Source organism: Cydia splendana, chromosome 4, assembly GCF_910591565.1.
Source record: "Cydia splendana chromosome 4, ilCydSple1.2, whole genome shotgun sequence".
Taxonomy (NCBI): domain Eukaryota; kingdom Metazoa; phylum Arthropoda; class Insecta; order Lepidoptera; family Tortricidae; genus Cydia; species Cydia splendana.
In genome coordinates, this window is record NC_085963.1 from 12,376,534 (window position 1) to 12,402,486 (window position 25,953).

The 25,953-nt window shown below is 40.9% G+C and overlaps 1 protein-coding gene across 1 annotated transcript in view; it reads right to left on the reverse strand.

Moving 5' to 3' along the window:
• LOC134789953 (band 4.1-like protein 4) overlaps positions 1-23,051 on the reverse strand; it is an 81,741-nt gene extending 58,690 nt beyond the window's left edge. Inside the window, exon 1 of the mRNA XM_063760683.1 lies at positions 22,447-23,051. The gene's annotated coding sequence lies outside the window, so the exon portion shown is untranslated. The remainder of the gene's footprint in view (positions 1-22,446) is intronic.
• Positions 23,052-25,953: the final 2,902 nt, after the last annotated feature.

Genomic DNA, 25,953 nt, shown 5'->3' on the forward strand with positions numbered 1-25,953 from the left:
TGAGCCGATGCCGTATTATTTACGGAGCTCGACTCGACTAAGATTTATTAGAACTCCCATTTCAATTTTGCAGTTGTTAAATAATTAGCTGCCACAAACAATTAGATTTATTACTTGTGAGATTGTTTATTAATAAGTTTTATATTAATCTGGAGGATTTTACAAGTTTTCAGAAAAACATTTTGTTACCTAACAAAACCAAAAGTACCTAGATCTTTCTTCTTTCAATCTCGTTGGAGGTCTCGAAAATATTAATCAAGATCTCGACCGAGATTGCTAAAATCGAGATTTCCTGTCAACGAGATTTAATCTTGAAAATGAGTGCGAGATCTCGAAATTGCGAGATCGAGATTGCGTTCCTTAATATCTACCTAAATTGTAGCTATTAGCTGTAAATAGTTGACATACGTAATAGACACAAGTTACCTAAACCAAATATAGAGCGGCGTAGTTTGTCATTGTGAGGTATAATGCAATGTCATTGTTTGGTAGGTACTTATACCTACAATAAATAATTGTGTACCATAATGTTACATTACATTACAATGACATGACCTTGTAATAGTGCACCATACTTATTCTACTAGTACCTAGTTGTATCTCTCAGATTTTTGGATTTTCACTTTTGCAACAAATTTCCCGTAGACGTAACAAATAAATCCCTGGCGCTAAACGTCGGGTAAAAGAAAAACCAAACATTAACGCAACACGTTGAGCTCATCGCAAAACTTCCAACAACTAGACAAGCCAAGAACTTGGAGGCAGCAAACAACGGAACAGAGATGGCAATACGAGCCATTAATCCGAACGAGCCCGACAGAGATTAGTGCCCCCTGACCCCACCCCACACGTGGAAAACATTTTCCCGCCATTGTCTAGGCGGAAGCAAAAAGAGGAGTCGCGATTGACGTCGTGGCGCTGCGACGCGGTGCGGGTCGAGCAAAGTCCCGCGCGCGATTTAAAGCAGCATTCAGATTTTTAAAATCTGTTATTTATTATGTATTATGTTATTACTCACAGCGCATCTCGCTCACACAAATATGATATCTACCAGCGAGAGGCACAGGAATAACAAAAAAAAATCAAATTGACAGGGTCTTCATTATTCAGTACTTACCTTGCTACAAAGTTACAATTTCTACGCCGATAGCACTAGTCAACTATAGTACATTGTAGGAGAGGACGGAAAACCGCTAAAAGATGGACGAGTGAGTTTGAGGGTCGACACGTTAGTGGAGGCCCTCAAATAATACGAGTCCATCTTTAGCGTTTCCGGCCGAGGCATTACATAGTGCTTTTCACTACTACTGCGAGGAAATAAGTAAACATTTGCATAACTATAAGTACTTGCCCGCGATTTCTCTGGTAGCAAATTACTAGCCACTGCAAGAGACATATAAAATGCATAACAATAAATATCTACTAAAACAAAGTAGTGTTAAACTTAACTCCTTTTCGTTTTCACGATTTTAATATAATTAAGATTAATTGTGGAAAAAATTCAATCTGGAATTTTATAATAACTTTTTTAAAATAAATATAAGTTATTCATTATAAGTATATATAAGTTATTTATTCTTGTTTTTTCCTGTAAATCCACAGATGTCACTTTAATGTACAACACCCATTATTTAGACAGTGTCATTAAACTTGTCAGATAATGAGGCTGTGGAATTTATTTTCATCTTAAGCAGATAACGCGGCAGATTTACTGGTGGGATTCTCGTCTATCTTAACGTGTCCCCTGCCGCCCGAGCAGTTCTTCCCATCGCATTCCGCAGCTATAGATACCCCATGTCTAATCTTCGATAATGCAGAGTTGTTACGGATCTCTAGACCACACTTACATTGGTCTGTTAAAGCAAGTAACTACTCAGTAAATAACGAGAATAACAACCCCTGCGTTTTTCTTTTTCCCCTTTGTTCGAGAATCACGCGCGATACAGAGGTACCGCATTAGGCCCGTTAATATAGAAACGGCAATATTCTCACTGCGTACCCATGATAACATCGTTACGCAGTCGTCAATTCATCACTCCGTTCTCATGAGTGCCTTTTCTCATGTGCACAAACGAGATTACAGACAATGAACAGCAGTTTGCTTGTTGTGAGGTTTTTTTGGTTCACTGTTGTAATAACTGCTGCGTTTATTAAGAAGTTTTTACAATGTTTACAGTACGTCGTAGGTAGCCTAGGTATGCTTTAAAAAAATCAACCAAGATCGAGTCGAACAGCGAACGACGTACTTAGTCTACCTAACCTTATAAAAATAACAAAAACACGCAGGGCAGCTTGTGGCGAGCTGTTGAGGAGTAACGACCCCAAGGACCCGAGTGCTCCCGAGAGTCGGTCAGGATCTCCGTCTCCGGCGTGTCTTCGTCGGTCGGAGAGGACCCCAAGGGGACCCGCAGGACTCTCAGCTCTGGCTTGCCTTCACTGGCCGTCCAGAGAGGAGTCGCTAGAGCTATATGCTCCAGGGGTGGAAGTGAAACATGCATAAGACGCGAGTTGGCACAGTGGCTAGTAACAACCACTGGGTAGAGAGCGGCGCACACCTCTCGACACCCCTGAGCCGCTCACGCCGATGTTGCCCCTGGTCGTCTTCACGACGGCAGTTTCAGGGGCCCATCTAGTCAGCGGCAAGTCACCACCTGCCTCGATGACGGTGTTAACATTGTTATGGCAGGTGTCCGAACTCTTTACAATAGCCCAGTCTCATTGTCCACCCAAACTTCAATCCATAGACCGGTATACTGTTCACTTTTTATACAATAGTCCCAATGCCTGCTGAGACCGGTTCATGGGTGTTTATTGTTGCACTTGTGAACGGGTTCCAGCAGGCGTTCTACATGACATTAAAGCTCTCCAAGGGGCCTCTACGTGTTGGATCTATATCCCCACGCAAGCCTTTCAAAAGACCGGGATTTATAGGCCCGTGAATTCCAAAATACAAAAACACATCATCTATCCAGATCCAGAGACAATAAATAAAACAGTTAAAAGAATTCTTGAAAGCGACGAATTTCTTTTATTTTCATTGTATTCATCACTTCACCGTCACGTAACAGCGAGTCATAGTTAACCTCGTTAGGTGTTATTACATTAACGTAAGTCGTCGACAGCTTGCTGCACTTATCCGAGATCGTGGGGTCGCGTTATTTTTTCTTTCCCACAAGCGATTACTGTCACATAACAACTATTCCTTTAGGGCCTGCTCCTATAATTAGAACCACAATCTAATATAGTGCAGCGTCGCACTTTTGAACACCGATTGCTTGTGAATTGAATAAGAAACGGGTAAACTGATATTATTCCAATCACCATAAGTCACTTTTACTATTTCTGCAAAATTATGCTCCTTAACAGTTCTACAGCGCCTAAAATTACTGCTCTTTCTTATATGTATCTGTATTCTTTGTTTGGGGAGTTATGTAATTGTTAATCCTGGGTATTGATTACATTTTTCTTTCATTTTAGTCTTGAATAGTAACTGCGGATATGCAAAGCTGAGTTTGCATGGATTTAACATTATGCCCAAAGAGATTAAGAAACAATATATTATTTTAATTCTATACTATCATAACGATATTTGAGAAAAGTGTAAACGCTACGCTAGTATATGACTGCATGTTCGTAGCGTAGGTATAAGTATAGGCACGGAAAAGCCAATATGGCCAATTATCGAAGCGTTAGCGACGCCGCTGGGGCCAGCTTTATACGCTTTTGTTTCCACGGTGTTGTGACCATTTTATACATATAAATTGTCAGTAATTGTCGTTTTGCAACATGCAGCGAGAGTAGCGAAACTATAAAAAAATACGGCGATGGGTATGTGCTGGCTGGCGGTGTTGTGACTATCACGCCACTAAATAAAAGTTTGATGTAGTTAGAGTTTCCAATAACGGATATCACAATTTTTTTAAATAAGTTTGTTATCCAAGGTACAAACCAATCTACATACAATTTCAGATTGGTCTTAAGCCGAGGCCTTAGCTTAAATTGAACTAGTTTGTCTAACTATACACCGTTTTGACAGAACAAAATGAAGTGACATTTCATTTATGAAGACATTGCCACACTTTATTATTGCAGAGTGAGAGAGTGAAGTGATCAATGCAGAGTCAACTAGTACTCTATAAGTAGTATTTTTTAATACGAGCGAGTCAGGTCAAATAAAATTTTCTACGAACTAAAGCTACCTGATATACCTAAAGTAAACTATAAAAAAAAAAATTCCCGCTTCCCCTTTTTTGCATGTAAAATGAAATGCACTAAAACTGTTCAAAATCAGTTAGAGGTAACTCGTTTTTGAAATGGTGTGGATTTTTTTTCTTTCAACATATGAAAATTGTTATTATAAAAAAACAAATGCATTTAAGAGGGCTACAAAGTCGCTTAGAACAAACCAAAATAACATCGACACGTTTTTATGATAGCATTCTAGCATTCCCCCCCATTTTTCACAACCTAATTTCCGTTTATTACCCAAAAAATACCTTTCAAATTACGAGCGCTGTAAAACTTTTACTCCTGTTCTATGTATCTAACGTCAGACCTCCTTCAATTTGGAAAGGCGTTTGCAGCCGTAAGAATAACTGCCCGATTCGAACTTTAAGATATGGCAATTAACAGATCTAGAAACGATATGGATTAGATGTGTCAGTGTCAAATGAGACGTTTCTTCAAACAAAAATGTCACTTTTTGTTATGGTTATAATATAAACAGTCTTGTAACTCTTTGTGGCCGTAACTCTTTGTTATGGTTATAATATAAACAGTCTTGTTCTGACCATTGCATACAAATCGTTCACTCGTCAAGTATAAGTGTGACCTCGAGATTTGTAACAGGTATGGGTAATCGGAGATTGTAAGTACACTGGTTGTATTGAGGCAAGTGGTTGCTATGCATTTTAAACACCAACAAAGAGGTGCGAGCGGACACCAATGCATACCAACACGCGCAGACCTCTCGCATACTGATGGCGCTGGCCGCTTAGACACTACTTCTACAACTTTATTGCTTTGCTTTAATATCAAACCAGACAGATATTATAAGAAAAAACGTGGTTCTCGCGTGGTTCAAAACACTTCAATTAATTCGTTTTTATCACATCATCTGTATGTGGAAAGAGTGACTAGTTGACTACAAAATGTAAACATAATTAACCCTTTAGTCCGTAGCGGTAACCTGTACTTGCCATCATACTTAAAACAAAAACGCATCTCTACATTAAGAATTACGGTTCGAAATCGAATGACTAGAAATAAATGTCAAATGGTTAAAGGTTAAAGTCATATAACCAGCAACAACTTTTAGTGCTTACCTACTAAGCACTGCTTTGTAATCGGACGGATCGGACCCCAAAAGCTGTCAGCCATTATATGTAATCAAATGATATGTAGTACCTAACGCTTTAATTTGATACTTCATTATGTGTAATATACGCTATAATATATGATACGACAATTTTATAAAAATCCCGTTTTATGTAACAGAAATGCTCATAAAAATGCTAGAGTATTTTTTTAATTTTGCATACGAATATTGAAGTTAGCATATTGCATAGAGTTCTCAGCCAAATACAATGTAAGAATATTATTTCCTTGTTCTGGCTTCAGTACAAGATTCTACAAAATCTGCCATGTTGTTATAGTAAATTTACATTGTTTAGGTTATAATTTGCTTTTGTGGTAACTTTAAGCTATAATTATTGTGGAAAGACTTTTGACTTTTGACACAGATGGATCGTATCCACAACAAATTCAGATCAAATTCATAACCTGTTATTACAATCAGAATACGCCTTCCGATTTTATAATAAAGCTAATAAATATTTGCAATGTTTGATAATGTAGTAAGACACAGTGTTTTTATTATGTTGTAAATAAATGACATGCACAGTAAGACACATTTAATCATCATGTGTGTAATACGACATTGACATAGCCCCCGCATCCTTGTGTCCCCCCCTCCCAAGTGAGCCCGGGAAAGATAATAGGTCCTTTGAAAACCAAATTAACTACATACATTGCTTTGAACATTGACAAAACCTTTTTTATTAATGGTACTTATTACGTCATATGATAAGAAGGGTCATTCTCAAAAAAATATGTCTACGGTCTAATTGCCGCGATTCATATATGTTTTCATACAAAATGTATGTAAAGAGTCGTGGCAATTAGACACAACCGCAGACATATGTATTCTCAGAGAATGACCCAGAAGTGCCCATACTCTTAGAACTTGTCTTTTTAGACATATTTTAAAAGCTATTAACATTCCGTCAGTATAAAAACATTAGCGTTGGTTCTTAATTGTATCTTTAAGATACTACATATTGAATATATAGGTATTTCATTTCTATGTTATATTACACCCGCCTAGTTAGGTAGGTACCTACCTACATTCCGTCAGTATAAAAACATTGGTGTTGGTTCTTAATTGTTTAAAGATACTATCTTATATTGAATATATAGGTATTTCATTTCTATGTTATATTACACCCGCCTAGTTAGGTAGGTACCTACCTACTTTACCTTGGTATTTTCAAATGGACAATAACCTAAATAAACTCAACTACACATTTATAAACTAAAAAGTATTGGAAAATTGATAGATATGCCACTGTCAATGCGTTTGACTAACGAGACGTGAATATTTCGTTCGTTTCAATGCATGAATGAATGAATAGCTTTGTAGCAGCGGAACTAAATAAAGCCCAAACTGCATTTTGAGGATTCCAATTGGATGCATGTCGATCGATTCGTCGAACATGGGATGTAAGTCCTCTCTATGTAATTACCTTTCGTTTGATACTGCAACAGATTGTCCTTTAAAAAAATTGACCTCGAATTGAAAGTACTTTACCAATTACATGTACGAGTATTCCTATTAAGTCAAATGAGACCGATCGATTTTTTACGGCCGTTCGCTACACTTAGTCGTAATAAGTTGCGTGTTTCCTTTTAGGTACAGTGTGTGATGTAAAACGATAGGGCATAAATTGATAACAGAGGCCATATCTCGACGGACGGACGTCGTAAAGTTTGCACAACATGCCGCGGAGGCTGCGGGATGTGGGCTCGGGCTCGGGCACTCGTCAAGCTTCGACGCACCAACTAGTGGCCCAATCTACTGATCACGCTACTTTAAAAAAAAAACTTCAACAATTTTACCCAACAAAAATAACACCTTTGTAGACCGCAGCAGTAATGACATCCTGTACCTACTTCGGAATTATCTTTCTTTTATTTTTACTGAATATAAAAGATGTAAGGTTTCTGAGAAGTTACACAAATTAAAATAACCAACACTGCCCTTCTATGGCAGATGACATGTGGAGAAGTTTAACGTATTCCTTTTTTATTTTTAATACATTCAACTTACGGTTTGGATACAAGTAGTTTGTTGGAAAGCAGTGTTGCCAGATGGTCACAAAAGTCACATTTTTCGTGACTTTTCGCCTTCTCGTGTGACATGTGCGTGACTTTCGATCATGAGGCAATTTTTGTGACTTTTTAAGCTAGTCGTATTTTGGACAAGTTTAGTTATGCAATTCGTATTATTTAGGAACGCAGTGAACGAACCCAAGTTGACACTTGCACTGACACTTTGACGTTACATCCACCATCATGTTTATTATAATAGTCGTGGCAAAATGAGACTTGTTACCTTGGAATGACGGTGTTATTTAGTTTGATAGTATACCTAGTAGTTATTTTTTTAGTGTATTTCTTTTAGTTCATTTCTTAGTTCATTTCTTTTAGTCTGTACCTATCTATACTACTCATTGCACTGCATCAGTTATATTGAGATAATTGAGCGCTCAAAAACCATTACTGTGTCATTTTTATCCGGGGGTAAATTATTTACGCATATAGGTACTTTTTTAGGGTTCCGTACCCAAAGGGTAAAACGGGACCCTATTACTAAGACTCCGCTGTCCGTCCGTCCGTCCGTCTGTCACCACGCTGTATCTCACGAACCGTGATAGCTAGACAGTTGAAATTTTCACAGATGATGTATTTCTGTTGCCGCTATAACAACAAATACTAAAAAGTACGGAACCCTCGGTGGGCGAGTCCGACACGCACTTGTTCGGTTTTGTATTTTCTTTTGATTAAGTTTAATTAATAATGAATGCCGCAAGTTGAGTACAGACGCCAATAAATGAACCGTTGCTTGCACTAGTTGCACTTGCACGGTCTTGCAGTCGCGCGAGCGGTGAACAATGGAAACAGTGGAAACTTTTAAAACTATTCTTTCGCACTGACTGACTGTGACTCATGTGACTAGGTCCGGTGATTTCACGCTTCGCGCTTTTATTTATTTACCTGTGAAAATAACAGTGTTTTTTCCGAATTTGTTTACGATTCGATAGATAGGTAAGTAAACTTTGATTAATAATTGTTTTTTAGTAAGATTTCGTATCAACGTAAATGTTTGGAATATATCGTCAACCATAGGTTCAATTCAATATTACTTTGTCTGGGTGACTGCAAAAAAAATCTGCGATCGGTTATTTCATTTTCATCACACCAGCTAATAAAGGCGTATCCAGACTAGTCAATTTTTCGCCAATAAGATTAAATTGCCCGATCGAATCAGGACGTGCGGAGCAAACGCCAATTTGGATCGCCGAATTCAACCGCCGATAATGACCGATAAAATGAAGTGCGGACACAAGAATACCAATTTGTGACGCCAGTATTTTCATTTTGGGGCAGTTTTTCAATCGGTCGATTTGATAACCTCTGTCTGGGCACTCCTGTAAGTTCCTTTTATTATTTCTTGATTTTTTTCCCGGATTTTTTTTCCGTCCGCACTCCATTTTATCGGTAATATCGGTCATAATCGGCGGTTTAATTCGGCGAGCCAAATTGGCGTTTCCGTCCGCACGTCCTGATTCGATCGGGCAATTTAATCAGATTGGCGAAAAATTTACTAGTCTGGATACGCCTTAAAATTCATGAAATCGATCACAAATAGCATTAAGTATGAAAATGTGTGTGCTTTCAATAAGAAAAATCATATTAACCTTATATGATAGATTTTTTGTGAAAATATATTATTTTCTGAATTTCTTCTAACAAAATCGATTTAAAAGTTGGTCAAGTAGATCTTGTCAGTAGAAAAAGGCGGCAAATTTTAAAAAATGTAGGCGCGAAGGGATATCGTCTCATAGAAAATCAGAATTTCGCACCTTTTTCTACTGACAAGATTTGCTTGACCAGCTATACCTACCCATACAACAATAATATAAAAATGTGACTTAAGCAGCAAAAACGTGACTTTTAGGGAAACGAAACGTAACTTAGGACTCCAGAGCCCTGGCAACACTGTGGAAAGAAGCCAAAACAAGTCACGAATGGCTTACGAGTGACATATTGGTTTGACGACGATTGAATATGTGAATTGTAGGGGAAAATACAAATATTTGGGTAAATATTATATATATATCATTTGACAAATCTTGTTTGTGCCATGCCACTTAACAAAAGTGAATTATTTATTACGTAGGCGCCCGATGAAGGATAATATTTTTATTACTTTCTATCCAAAGTAGGCGGAGCTTTGAACACGACTCTACTAAATTACAAGCGGGACCGAAAGACGCAAACTACTTATGCAAGATCGGCGCTGAGTCACACATAATTTGTAGCTTGCTTTCAAACCGAGATAAAGGATTTAAAGTCTGCTTTTTAAAATTAGTAGGCACATTATTATTATGAGTAATTTGTTGGCTCACAAATTACATCAGGTAGCCCGCGGCGGTCCTGCTCCGCGGCAATCAGCAGCGCGCTGTCGGACTCACCGGCTCAGCTCCATACACCTACGGACACGCCCACAGTTTAACATTTTTCAACTCGCCTGGGATAATGCTAGATTCGTATTATTCATTATGGACCCCGATAATTATATTGTCATTATGCTGGAGCCCGGGCTTATTTCTTGTGGGTGTATTGTTGGGCAGTCTGTCAAATAAAAAGGCCAACGGCTATTCTATAGGGATAAGTATTAAGTGTTTCACAAACGCTTTATGAAATCTGACTTCAAAATGGGTGTCAGTGGCTTTCTCCAAGTTTTCGCTGGCTCGGCGTTCGGAAGCCAAAGGAAGGATGCGGATTTGCGGAAGGGACGGCTCGTTAAGTTTTTGTGGCTTTAAATCAGTGTTAATTAAAAAGTTGCAGTTATCACGTAAGGATTCTCTGTGCTCAGATTTTGCTGAGCTTAGTCGGCGCGGCTAAATGGAATATTAATAATGCTTGTGGCCTCACCCGGGGCGCCTTTATAATACCATTTGCTAGTGAATATGAAGATGAGAAGGCATGGAAGCGTCCCTAACACTGTCTCTTCATCCTTCCTTTGTGTCAATTCGTATGAAGATTAGTGTGCCTTAGCCAACTATCTATGTAGCTTGATAGTTGCACCTTAGCTTCTAATAAAATACTTGTATTAATTATTTAATAAAGCTGATTATAAATCTGATTATAGTAATAAATGTAGTATATTTTTATTTCTTATATTTGTAGTATATGTATTTTATTTTTATTATTTGTTTTATTTTCGCACCACCCGTTAACCTGAATTTGTTTCGCCTTCTCACTATCTGAAGGTTGTCTGGAAGAGATCGCTGTTTAGCGATAAGTCCGCCTGTTGTTACCTACATATTTGTACCTGTTCATACTTTTGTACCATTTCTTTTGTAGTGTGCAATAAAGCATTTTATTATTATTCTCTTTATTTATTTTCCGTCTTAAGTTAGGGTTTTTATAATATGAATATAAAAGTAAAATATAAAAACACTTACAAAACGATAAAAAAAAAACATATAAGCACATTATAAAAAACCTAACCTAGGGTACCGCCAGCAGCGGGGCAAGGCCCAAGCTACCGGTGGTCAGGGCTGCAGAGAGAGGAACCGGCGGACTATCCGCGCCGTGTCCAAGATCACCGCCTTCTGCATCTGACCCTTGATCCAACCACCTAGCGAGAGTCTCTCAAGATGTTGGTCGAGACTCTTCGCTATTAGACCGTTCACTGAAACGACTATCGGGACAATGATCGTCGAATCAACATCCCACATGGCGGTTATCTCGTGAGCCAAGTCTAGGTACTTACTGGACTTGTCCTTCTCGGCCTTCACGAGATTCTCATCATGGGGGATGGTGATGTCAACGAGCACGGCCCGACGTTGCGATCGATCTATTATCACAATGTCAGGCTTATTGGCTACAATAGTCCTGTCTGTGATGATAGATCGATCCCAATAGAGCGTGGCATGACCATTCTCGAGAACAGGCGCAGGTAAGTACTTGTAGTACGGTACTTCGCGGTCCACAAGGCCATATAGAAGAGCAAGTTGCTGGTGAATAATTCTGGCTACGAGATTATGTCTGTGCAAGTACTCGCCGTTAGCAAGATGAGAACAACCGGAAATGATATGCCTGAGTGACTCTCCGGGACGGCGGCATGCCCGACAAATGTCGACCGTACCGTCCTTCAGGATATATTTCCGATAGTTGTTCGTCATCATCACTTCGTCCGCAATTGCACAGGCAAAACCCTCGGTTTCTCCGAAGAGGTCCCCGAATCGTAACCAGTTCACCGACGCGAGCAGGTCCACATCGGGTCCCGTGAGGGCCTTGTAGAACCGCCCGTGTAGCACCTTACTCTCCCATGCCGCCTTGCGATCCGCAGTACTTAGTACCACAGGTTTGCGCCAGTTCTCGTTTGCCAAGGAGAGCGGCGTGAGGTTCCTGTCTACTGCCACCACGTCACGATGCATCCCACACTCGTTGTTAAGGAAATAATTCCTGAGATTGTACACCTCGCGGTTGTGGAGATCCTTGGCGTTTAGGAAGCCTCGGCCTCCACACTTCCGTGGGATGTACAATCTCATAACTGACGAGCGTGGGTGTAGCATGCGATGTGTGGTGAGCAGTGACCGGACCCTCCGATCCAGGGCGTCCAGCTCGGTCTGAGTCCACCTTAGTATGCCAAAGGAGTATGTGAGTAGGGGCATTACCCAGGCGTTGAAGGCGCGCACTTTGTTGCCTCCTGACAAAAGACTGTTAAGGACTTTTGTGAGCCGACTGAAAAAGCGCTCCTTCACCGACCGTCTAATACCCTCGTCCTCAATACCCAACGACTGTGACATACCAAGGTATTTATAGGTTTCTGATTCAGAGATAGATCTGAAAGACATTGTCTCAGAGAGTTGTAAATTTGTTGAATTTACAACCTTCCCCCGCTGTACATGCATAACCGCACATTTATCGACACCAAACTCCATGTGGATGGCACTACTGAAGACTTCCGTGGTTTTCAGTAGCTCCAACAAGTCTTGGCTATTTGGTGCAAATAATTTGAGGTCATCCATGTACAGAAGGTGAGAAATGACTACACCCTCTCTCCGAAGCCGGCAACCTAGTCCCAAATCCTTCAGCAGGGTGCTGAGGGGATTCAAAGCTAGGCAGAACCACAGGGGACTCAGACTGTCGCCCTGAAAGATTCCTCGCTTAATCCTTATAAAATCCTGCGGGCCAGGGCGGTCATCTCCGCCTCCTGGTTGACGAAGGACTGTGGTCCACTGTCTCATACACGCGCTTAGGAAGGCTCTCAAAGCTGCATCAACTTTATACAGCTCTAAGACCCTCCCCAACCATGAATGAGGCACCGAATCATAGGCCTTCTTGTAGTCAATCCAAGCGGCTGAGAGGGCCCCCTTGTTCCGCCGGATTTGTTGGCAAATGGTCATGTCTATGAGGAGGAGCTCTTTAGTACCACGGGACCCAACCCGACATCCATTTTGAGCGAAAGCCAGAATATTGTTTGCGATAATGTGCGCGTTGATTTTTGCTCTCAAAATGGATGTAAGGAGCTTGTAGAGTGTAGGCAAGCATGTAATGGGTCTGTAGTTCTTCGCTTCCGTGGTACTACCGGACTTATAGAGCAGAAAGGTGACACCAGTTGTTAAGGAAGGTGGGAGAGAACCAAGCTCGAGGGCTTGTTGAAATTGTGCTGCCAAGCGCGAGTGCGAGCATCGGAACCACTTTAGCCAGAAGTTGTGCAATCCATCCGGCCCAGGACTTTTCCAGTTCTGGGCTGATGGTGACTGCCCCCATAGGTTCGATGGACTCGCACTCACGTTCGACAACACTCATCCAACTCCCCTCGGTGTGTCCGACAGGCACCGACCAGATGCTACGCCAGAAGTCGGTCATGGCAGTAACATCCGGCGGCTGCGTGTCGGGCGTACGAAGGTTGGTTTCCTCCCACTTTCGGTACACCTTCCTTTGGTCACTTTGAAAAAGGCGATTCTGCTGAAATCGATCCACACGCTCTCTGTAGCGGCGAATACGGTTTGCCCATGCATAGACTTTCTGCTTTAGAAAGTCGATGCGCTCTGTGACATTGGCCATGTAGTCGCGGGGCCTGATATCCGTCCCCGCGAACGCCTGGTTCACAAAGCGCATTACTCGGGGGCGATTGTTGCCCTCCCTGAAGCAGATCAGCTTTGCGATGAGAGTCCTAAACGAGCTGATACGTCGCTCGATCCGCACTTGCCATGCAGGGACACCTCCGGCGGTCCTAGGTGCACGTTCAGCGTCCGGGAACTTGACGCGAGCAACACGGCACGCCGCGATGGCTCCGCAGTACATGATCGAGTGCGTATCATCTAAATCTTTACTAGTCCGCAGATGTGGTTCTAGTAAAGCGTTTAGGCCTCCCATCAGCGCTAGATTGCGTCTATTCATAGGCAGACGTGGTAATCGGGGCCTAGAGTTGGTTGTGGCGCGATACTGCGTAATCGCCTCTTCCAAAGTCCTCCTCAGTTGCTCATTAGCAATTGTACTCACATTCTGACTCGCGAAGTCCCCCTCGTCGGTACAGAAATCAACCCGTGGCGCCGCCGGTGCCAGGTCGGGTGCGGGCACCGGATCCGGCGACGTGGCGGGCAGATCCCGCACCGAGGTGGAGTCCGCGCGAGCAGAGAGAGCCTCCTGGCGAAGCCGATCAAGTGTCGCGTCATCCAAGCGCTTTAGCCGCTGAATGACGCGCACCTGATCCGATAATCGCTGCTCCGACACGGTGATGGTAGGTTCAAGAGCCTGAAACAGAGGCAGTATTCTCGAACGATAGGCGGATAGCTGTGTTCCCCCCTCTGTAGCCCCATAATAGGCGCGCATGACATTCTCGTTCATGTCTCGAGTCCATCTCATGCGTCGCACTATACCACCGGCAGCGGGAGCCGTGGGCGGGGCAGGATGTCCCGCAGGCCCCAAGCGTGCCGGCAGCGGTGGCCGCCCTCGTCGCGCAGGTGGTCGTGGCGGCGGCGGCGGCGGCCCGCCCTCGTCACTGGATCCGTCTGTGTCAGGCGCCGTTGCGAACTCGTTATTATTATTATTATTATTGTATCTCCGTTACAAACTCTCGGGTTTTTAAGCCCGGTCATTTATAAGGCGTGCGTGGGGATATAGATCCAACACGTAGAGGCCGTTTGGAGAGCTTTGATGTCATGTAGAACGCCTGCTGGAACCCATTCACGGGTACATAAATAGATACCCGTAAACCGGTTTCAGCAGGCATTGGGAGCTATTATAGAAAAATGGAAAGAGTCCTGGTCTATGGTTTAAATTTGGGTGGAAAATAAGTCTGGGCTATTGCTAAGAGTTCCGGGAACCTGCCATAACATTGTGTTATACAGTGTTATCGAGGCAGGCGGTGACTCGCCACTCGTTAGATGGGCACCTGATGCGCCATCGTAAAGACGGCCAGGCGCAACACCGGCGTGAGCGGCTCAGGGGTGTCGAGAGGTGGTGCTGCGCTTTCTCCGAAGTTACTCGCGGCGTTATGCCCTTTAACACTTCCACCCCTGGAGCATATAGCTCTAGCGACTCCTCTCTGGACGGCCAATAAAGGCAAGCCAGAGCTGAGTCCTGCGGGTCCCCTTGGGGTCCACTCCGACCGACGAAGACACGCCGGAGACGGAGACCCTGACCGACTCTCGGGAGCACTCGGGTCCGTGGGGTCGTTACTCCCCAACAGCTCGCCACAAGCTGCCCTGCGGGCTTATTATTATTATTATTATAAAAATAGACGCCAATAACAGATATGTATCTTAAATTACAATAACGGTTTTTAGAAAAAAAAAAAACAACGGGTTGCACTCCGGGAGTGCCGGCAGAAGTGAAAACTCAATGACATTGTAACAGTTTTACGATCAGGTCACGTGTCCGTCTTACGAAGCGTCTTACGTCTTACGCTGTCGCGAATTTAACATTTTTTCCCCATCACAAAAAGTGCACAGCGCTGCCAAAGAAGTTTTCACTTCAAATTTTTTTTTGTAGTTTTTGCTAAGCCAAAGTCAACGGTTATATTTTTCACTAAGTAATTTAAGGTATAATTATTCGGCCATTCGTCCTTCATCGAAGTCAGCAGTCTACGCAAAGAATGCTAGTCTTTCCTAGCGTTACAAGGGTAGCTACCTAACACACAAATTCACACAATTCTATTCAGCACTTTAAGCTCAGCGGAGCTCACAGTAACAAGCATTGCGGAGTATAAAGTTACCTTTGCGTAAGAATAAAGTTCGTACATTCGCGATTAATATATTCACCGCGCCTCTACCTGTGAACATAGATTACTTACCTGCAAGACGGAGTACAGGATTCTCAGTCGTAGAGACGAGGCATTAGTGCTTCCTGACTTATGGAGTATGAAAGCACAACGACGAAATTCAATTGTATGTATATGACGTTTCATGGATATGCGGATCATCACATGCGGAGTTTTGACAACAATAAGAGCGCATAATATGTGTGATAACCGCTCAAGTATTCGTAAACGCTTCATAATGTGGTGTCTTACCATGGTAATCTGTGCTTGCGAGTGAGCAACTAACGAAGAACCCCTCTAAACTTTGTTTTGCGCCGCACTCGTACCGCCTTACAAAGCGCCTCTGCACTAAAACGCCTCTTAATGAAACGCAATCGTCGCAAATTCGTCTAAATTTTCGCTACAACGAGCCGGTGTTCAGCACGCCGAGCCCCTCAAGCATGATCTCGCTAAATTTAATTCTACTTAGTGAATTCGACATTTTGCTTGCAGTGAATTAATTTTTGCTCATTATCTTTTAACGGTAAACGTTTGTAGTGTTGAATGCCCGGAGCATTTAAACATAAAGCCAGACAGCTCAATTTGCCGTAGGCAGTTTCATAAAATTGGTTATTTTATTACAGTGACATTATTTAAATTTGTTTATTGATCAGTTTAATGTGACCCGAGATAACACTGTCCAAAAGTGACCTATTATAATACGTTAGAGTAATATTAATACTTAATCAGAGAATATTGATAAAAAGGTAAACAAACAAAACAAGTAACAAAATACCTAAGCTAATCATAATGCCTGAGTGGCGACTGGAAAATATTAATTTCGAAACAATTATGGAAGTTGTTAATTAATGTCCTCCCTCACCCGCATACCAAAAAGGTTAAATGAAATACTTAACAAGAAAACCTCAGGCGCGACTTTGGCTCCCTTTTCGAATTACATAGAAGTTAGAAAACTGTGGCGAGTAAGAGATATAAAAGACATTTTTTTTTAATTATAGGTAATCGTAGTAAAATGAAGCACGTTATTGAAAAGTGTATTGAAATTTAAAATACAGTTTTATTACGACCTAAATAAGATGTGTGTCAAGCCAAACCTGAACCATTATACATAGGTATGTATATTCGTTATTATGACGACATTTTACAAGACATAGCAATTAATCAGGTCCTATGACAAGTTGGTGAAGTTGGAAACCGCAAAACTGTAGTCAAGCTTTGGGACTTAGTTGCAGAGCGTGTCAGCTAGCCACCATTCAATTATGCCTCGCCCAGTCGTTTACAGGAATTAGTAGAAAACTTATTTCATCAATTTGAGTGTTTGTCTGCAAATCTCTGGCAAATCTATTTAACTTTAAATCACATTGAATGAGTCTATTGATACAAAGGAACATGTAGCCTTTATTTTGAATAGCATTTAACCTACATAATGTACTTACAATACATTAGAAAGGTTTTAGGACCCGCAAGCAGATAGAACTTGGGAAGTGTGGAAGATCTGGTGCAATCTGTTGCTCTGACTCGGCTAATTCAGCGTGGTAAAGTTGAAGGAAGGGAAAGAATTGAACAATGCTGCCAAAAAGTCTTCATTGGTCATTGGACACTAACTCTCGAGGTCAGAGCGGCATGATCAATGAAGTTCAGAAAGATCTTCAAGGAGACGGGTACGACTGAAGAGAAAGCTGTGCATTTAAAACACATGCACATATGCACAAGTCATCAAATTCGAGTTCAGTTCCGAGGGCTCAATGACCTAGTCAGCTTATAAAGTGGGTATTGAATGATATGAGTATTTGCGGCATCTTAACAATACATTGGTATATATGTATATTTAAGCATTTGTTATGATATCACACAGCCAAATACATAACCAGCTACAAGTTAATCGCTGGGGGCAATCGTTACATAATACTGTATTGATACAATTAGTTTAGTAGTGATATGGTGTCCAACTCATTAAATTTATTTTACCATGATTCAAAGCAATGTTCAACATCCGATGAAATTGATTACGAAGAATCGATCGTAAAAGGAAGGCAACATATTGCAAACACGATGTCAGAGCCATTGCCGGTAACGTGAGATTGTTGCGACGCGACAAAGGAAGATAAACAGAAGAAAAATGCGGCGTCACACGACTCACACGACCGTAACAATGTTCCGATAGCGACAGACGATAGTTCTGCCTTTAATGAGAACAGAAACAATCTTGAAACGGTAACAGCTTTGATGGGAAACGCGTTTGATGCTTGTATAAATTCCGAGTTCAAAGCACTGAGATAGCGTTGTAAAATAGCAAGTGTTGGCTGAATTTGTTTATATAAATACTGAACCGTCATCATTATATCTAATAATACTCCCTGTAAATCCAAAAATGTAAGGACTTTTCGTACGTATGTATTTAGCTTACTAAGACGCTGATATTTAGACGTTTTTAACTCTATTAGTACCTATTAGTTCATTAGAAAACACGAAATATTGAAGAGTTAAAACGGTATAATCCCAATAAACCGGGTTGAACGAAGTAGGTACCACGACATGATAGCCACGATTCTGAGATTTGGCTGTTTCACTTATAAGCATCGGAGCATGTGAGCCATATGATGCGAAAATCATTTCAATTGAACGGCCGGTGGCACAGCCGCAGTGACGGCGTTCAATTCAATCTGGTGAATCTGGTAATCGGAAATGGGCATTGTGCAACAAAGCCTCCTATTGTCAACCGGCCACTGCCCGCTGCCCGCTGCCCGCGCCTGCCGGTCAGCGCGCCCGTCGTCCGCGCACATTCATATTGAATACTCCATGCATACAGATTTGGATCACATAGATTCCGTTTGATCACGGAAACCGTCATTCGATTAATTTGTGCTAAAATTTACGAGCAAAAACGTGCCCACTTCTGTAATTAGATTTGCGTTGAATGTGTCTGTTTTGATTGTACACGTTTTTTACATGCGGTCGTCCGAAATAATAATATGTGCATAATAACCTAACCATTTTAAAATATTTATATATATTTTTAATTTATATTGATAAATATTTCTTATAACTTGAAAACCTTTCGATCTTAATAAATATTAGGATTTAACAGTGCAGTTATCTATATCTACATATTAATATTTCTTGAAACTAACTAAGTAACTCTTACTTTAACAATAATATTTTATGCATGCATATGTCGTCCTGATACAATATTTTACAGTTCCAAGTTTTCTTTCGGGGGCTCCATTACACACCGCTAATAAGGCGAGCTAACGAGTGAACCTTCTGTTCCGATTTTTACCTTATGTTTTATGTTACTTAATGCATTGGTACATTTTAATCATTAGGTACTGTGCAATCTGTCTACCGAGTCTATATATATAATACACCCTATTGACGGAATGAACCACAGAAGAGTGTAGTGCCAAGGCGGATCGTGATTTTACAAATCCCTATCGAGGACAAGAGGGCACTTGACCCCTTCGCCAAGACTCCGCCGGCCGTATCCCGACTGCCGACTTTCAAATGAAAACATGTGCTAGCTGTGACTCATTCTCACTCTTTTTAGACCCACAATAATTCCCACGCAGCTCTAGTAAGTAGATTAAAAGTATTTTAACATTACACAAAATATGGTCCTCATAGCTGTCAAAGAATAATCCTTTTAAATCTTTCAGGCAAGTTAAAACATCTTGCAACATGTTTACCTAAGTACTTACTGTTTTATTGAACAAAATCATTTAGTTTGTTTTCATTTAATTTTTAATCTGCTGTTATTGTTCTCAGATATAAGTCAAATTATTCAGCTGTATGTGCTGTTGGTTAAACATTTAAAATATTAGACCACATCGTGAATCAATCAGCCTCCGGAAATCGTGATAGCAAATAATTATGGTAAAAGACATTAATTCCAAAGGAAGCTGGCTAATGAATGAAATGGAGCTCGTTATCACTGACAGCTCCAGATCGAAAATAAGAAAGATGGCAGCCCCCCCGGAGACCGTCTTCACCCGCGTAGGAACTTATTATTTATAGACAGTTACGAGAAAATGTCGGAACACTGTGATATCATCTTATTCTGGCAGATCTGTTAGTTATGATCATGATTGGATATAAGGAAATAACGATAAGAAAGCTGCTATAGTTTAAAAAGCCAGGAGGGTCTCAGGTCTAGTTAACATTCGGCCTGAACGCAACTGCATGCGCAGATGACGAACTTTTATTTCTCACGATCCATTTGGGAACCCAAAGAACGTCAAACTAAGAGTTTGGTTCAAAATTGTAATGACCCTTTACTTATTATATTATATGATTTGTACCTATTCTTTAGTTTAGGGCAGCGGTCGGCAACAAGCGGCCCGCGAGCCTCCCTGGCTATTTTGTATGTACATAATATTGACAAACGAGAATGTTTGATAAAGTCATAAATATTAACAAAGTGCGGCCCGCGTCAACTTCGGTAACTACTATTTGGCCCTTGGCTGCTAAAAGGTTGCCGACAATGCCGACCGCTGGTTTAGGGTCTCCTTTGTAGGTGAAGGCGCCCGGCAGCAGGCTGGCAGCGTTTTCTTTTTGAATGGCCAGGCTTAGCCGCTTGGTCAAAGTAGCTGCCCGTCCTCTGATCACCGGACGCATCAACCAGGCGTTGGGAGATTTTATTGAATAGAATTTTGGCACTCGGCAATTGAGTAATACATTACAAGTGCTTAACTGCTTAATACGGATTTTTCACCTTATTTTTGATCTTAAAAACTTGATAGCACAACAAGTTTAAGCAAGAAATGATTTACGCTTGAATGAAAAGCCTGCCTTGCTAAACAGGGTTCTTATTGCAGAACTGGTTGAAATTGCTGCTTCATTACCCACATAGTGCAAAAGAAAGCGTTACCATATTGGTTTTTCCCCATCTTGATATAAGAAAGCGCTTCTCGAGAAACATTGACTTACCTACCTACTTGTTTAATGGATCAGTCCCGTAAAAAATGTGTTTACTTATGTGCATCGATTATTAATCTTTGATTACTTACTTACCGGAACGAAAACTTTTGTGAGTAAGGGATTTGAAACTTGGTAGGAAACTAGGAAGACACAATATTACGGTACAATAAAAGTAATTTCAGCGTTTTTAAAAAATCTTAAGGAGGTTAAAAGTTAGTAACGGGAACGATTTGAGTAGGTAGGTACGGGACGGGACCGTAAGAAGACATGTACAGCAGTGTTTTTGAATATTCAGCCCCTAATAGGGTTAAAAATATGAGCCTAACGTCATTAAGACCATAAAGATCGGACGCCTGCGATGGGCAGGGCACGTGATACGAATGGACGAGGCCAGGTACCCAAGCGCCTTCTAGAAGGCCGACCGGAGGGCCGCAGAGGTAAAGGTAAAGGCAAGCCCAAGCTCAGATGGTTGGACGGCGTATACCAGGACATCAGGACCTTAGGAGTGAGAAGTTGAAGAAGGAAGGCCACAAATAGATCGGAATGGAGAGACTTGTTTGACTAGGCTAAGGCCCACCCGCGGCTGTATTGCCTCAGATGATGATGATGTATTCATCATCACCCATATTGGGTAAAAAATGGGTTGAAAGTTTGAATTGGGGTCAAACATTTGTTTGAGGGGCACTTCTTGAAACTTTTATACCACATCGGTGGCAAACAAGCATACGGCCCGCCTGATGGTAAGCAGTCACCGTAGCCTATGGACGCCTGCAACTCCAGAGGTGTTACATGCGCGTTGCCGACCTTTTAAAAACCTGTACACTCCTTTTTTGAAGAACCCCATACTGTAGACCCGTGTGAAACTACGGAGAAAACGGTGTAAACCGTTAGAAAACAAGAGATGTAATATCAGTATTTTTTTTATTCATCTTTTCAAGGGGTAGAAAAGGTGTTAAAACTTTGTATCTACATAGTATCTAGAACGAAAATGTGTCAAGTATGAGTGAGTTTTGGAAAATACTTTCTACAATGGGGTTGAGAGAAGATTGACAGTTTGTGTCGAGCACAAATATTTTTTTCCGATTGAGGGAGTTGAAACTTTGGAAGTCTTCGTCCAGCAGTTGAAAACACGTGACATTTGTGTCACAGTGTCTTTATTGTGACACAAGTATGTATCACGTGTTTTCAACTTATGTTCATGTAGATATGTAGAGCAACCAATATAAAAATCCACGGAAACCAAGTCCTGGGCAACAGCCGTAATCAGCATCGTAGAGCAAGTAACAATGTAAGAATTGCTATCTTATATTTTTTAGCATTTTTTTGTAATTCTGGGGGTTTGTTAACTTAGCCCTAGTAATTACTAGGCATCTAAGATGTTTAGATTCTAACTATCACACTTGGCGTCCTTCATTTCAGAATATGCCAGCTACAGAACTAAACCGTAGAAATCCTAATTTTAAATGAACAGTTAAGTTTTTTGTCCTCAAACATTTTTAGCTCTTTATGCAGCCAGCACATCAAGCCCATAATTTAGACGAGAATAAACTCTTATTTCATTCTGATAAGCATTTATATGGTCGTGATAAAATGGTTTAAGTTGTGACTAGATCCGTAAGGACAATAATACCTATCACATTATTACGGCCCGGTAAGAACGTTGCGACCGCGACCGCGAGCCGCCGGCCGGGTGGTTGGGTATGCACGGCAACGTCCGAGGCCCGCGGCGCCGGCCATTCAACTCGACCATGGCCTCACACTAGTGCTTTATGTTCTACAACACAGTTCTATCACTATCGTATACTTCATGAGAACTCCCTATTCATCACGCTCCGGTTCTCACACAAATTATGCTCCATCTTGACTACCTACAAAAAACGTGGGAACGAACTTTTAAATTTACTTACGGTGACTAAATTTGTTGAGAACTTGACTCGATCACACCAGCAAAGTCCATGCTGGAACTATGTCAATCAAAATCTTCAAAGTTATGTTAATAATCTCACTTTAATCGTACTTGTTAACATGACTAATCACGCCGTTTAGTTTTCCCCAACCACTTCACGACACTGAAAGTTCACATTTCAAGTTTCAAAACGAACTTTAGGAAACTCCCCCGCTGGTTGTCATCGAACCGGGAGCACAACAAGTGTTATAAACAAAAGGGACGGTTTCGCGAGCGCGAGTTACTTGCGTGAGGGCGGCGGGCCACCTGTCACCGCGGGGAACACGTATCTACTGCCACCGGCGGCCCGGTGTCGGTCCCGCGTTCACAACTCCACCAGCTCACTACGAAACACAAACACCTTGTGTACAACACTATAAAACCCTCAACCGTCTTACATTACTCGCTCAGCATGTAACGATACTGCCGGTAACATCATAGATGCCGCAATGTACAGCGTTACTAAAAGTTGTCCGTGATAAACCGAAGTCGGGTGGTAAAGCTCTCGAAAACACGTAGAGCTCGGCGCCAGGCAAACTTAAACTAAACTTACCACAGCGGCGCCATCTATGCAAACAATTTATACAGTGCCATCTACAGAACTCAAGTGGTACCACGTACTACAGTTAGTGGCTTATTTAACTGTACGTTAAGTTGTGATTGAAGCTAAGGTAACTTACAAATGTTCATTGGTAAACTTTAGCGTTTCATGGATATCCGGTAGATGGCTTTATATGACGAAACTAAAAACCCGAAATCATTGTAAAGCTAGCTTATTATAAAATAGTAAGCTTAAGATAGGAATACTAGTTCTCTCGGTAAACACTATTCGAAATTGTATTTCCCAAAAATGTGAATCGTCTGGACCTGGGACAAAATTTTAGGACATATGTACTACTCAACACACTGATTTAAACTTTCACGATTATTAAACATTATTAAATTGCACAACGGGACAATCGCTCTATTTATATTTTAACGTCGGAGGTAAATCTTAAAACATAAATACGCGATTAAGTCCCGTTGTGCAATTTAATAATATGTACTACTAACCTATCATAAATGTCAAAGTTTTATACAGGCTAATTCGAACGTACACTGATATTAGACTGATATCTAATTTTGACTGAGGTGTAGAGTTAGTGAAGTTAGGGCTTGTAGAGTTAGGGTGTCTAATGCTGGAAGCTTGACTCTACCTGCGGATCTGATATTTTGACAGTGCGACTCATATGGTCTCGTTTTGGCAACATTTTACATGAAAATGGTTTTGGTGGGATCAAAATTGGTGCCGATATAAATGTCTCTCTGAATATCTAATTCAGACATAAGTATTATTAGCTCTACAACGTCTTGGTTATACAAATCCATACAGTTAAGTATATTGCTAAAAGTAATCACGCTTCCCCTATCCTCGTACGCACCCTGCGGTGTGCGGCGACCCCTTTAATCTTAATAAGAGGTCTTATACCTGGTTCGTAGTAAATTATGTAAATTTAAATCCCTTAAATATCAATTACTCCTCTACCTTGCCCTTCACACCTCGCACCACCCTCAGACATAACCATTAAATGCAACGCACAATTTAAACACAAAAAAATCATTATGTTCGAATTGCTATAATATATCAGTTAAGTATGTCTTATCTGTTAAAAAAAAACGAAATAAAAAAGGTGTAATAAACCGGCCAAGTGCTGTTGGGCCATTTTCAGTGTAGGTAAGATTCCGTAGCTGCCCGTTCGTCACAATTGACACAATTAACAGTTTTAAAATGTATTTTTTGTTTTATAAGGTGTAGTAATACTTCGCCAACTTTACATACGGAACTACAACAAAATACGGAGAAGATAATTCTAGAATTTTTTTAATGTAAGCGTAAAGTAACTGTAGGTATATAATTAATATATTAGTACTTACTCAAAAACTACTGAACGGATATTCATGCGGTTTTCACCTATGAGTAGAGTGTTTCTTGAGAAAGGTTTAGGTGTATAATTTGTTAAAGTTTTGTGTGAATTGGTTGAACCACCCGTGTGAAGCCGGGGCGGGTCGCTAGTCACAGATACCACCAACAGCAACATTATCTGTAATACCAATTTATTAATTCTATACAGTTCTAAAGCTCTCAAACAATTTCTCTCACAATTTCACTTAAACATTTTATGCATAATGTACAATCCGGCTTCATAGCAGGACGCAGCTTAAACTGCCTGTGATTGTAGTTAAAGTAGTTGTGAAACCTATCAAAGTTTATCAACAACTGCAAATCTATGCTCTGATCTCTAACTTTAGGTACTTAAACTGGTAATTAAAGCACTAAAACATTTATGTTTATTAACAGTAAATGACGCTTGATAAATTGATACCTACATACTTATGTATTCCTGTATCTATATGACGGGGAGTACATAAATTAAAGATACTCCATGAACGGCACAGCTAAAACGATAGAATTCATAAAATATTAATTATAGGAATGTAGTGAGGTTGACCGCGATACTTTCCAATTCGAATCTGACTGACGGTTCCACTCAGGATGTCATCTCATTTTGGGCTGTCCTCAGAATCAGCCAGGAACCAATCCATTAAAGAAGCTGTTCGGGTCATTCAAATAAAAGTCACTGTATCGCAGTCAAACACACTCAAGCATAGCCTATTTCAATACTTGACATTCCATCAAACGCAGCCGTCATACATTCATTATAGACGGTCTGCGACACGGCCATTCTGACCTTTCACACGTCCTCGTAAGAAGAGTACTATGCAAGTCTAAACTCCACAGGAACAACAAGTCCACTCGGCTATCCTGATCACAATCATAAGTGCAAACAGACTTTACATAAGTTTGCTCGATCAAGTTCAATCGAATTTTATTTATGAATATAAGAATTTCAAAGCCGAAACAAGTTCAAGTGCAAGTTCGCAATAACCTTATTTGCTTAGGGCTTTATTATCCGCAAAAATGGAACAGGTTGTTCGACTAGTAGTATTCTGTACATCCGCTATTGTGTAACCCGCAATCCACATCATTGGCCAAACTCCTTCTTTTTTTTCCGGCGCTGTCCTTATTGCGTAATCTGCATCATTGGCTAACCACCAATGAAAAACCACAACATATTGCGTAACCCGCAATCTGCATCATTGGCTAACCACCAATGAAAAACCACAACATATTGCGTAACCCGCAATCTGCATCATTGGCTAAACCACCAATGAAAAACCACAACATATTGCGTAACCCGCAATCTGCATCATTGGCTAAACCACCAATGAAAAACCACAACATATTGCGTAACCCGCAATCTGCATCATTGGCTAAACCACTAATGAAAAACCACAACATATTGCGTAAACCGCAATCTGCATCATTGGCTAAACCACCAATGAAAAACCACAACATATTGCGTAACCCGCAATCTGCATCATTGGCTAAACCACCAATGAAAAACCACAGATGTATTACTAATAGGTA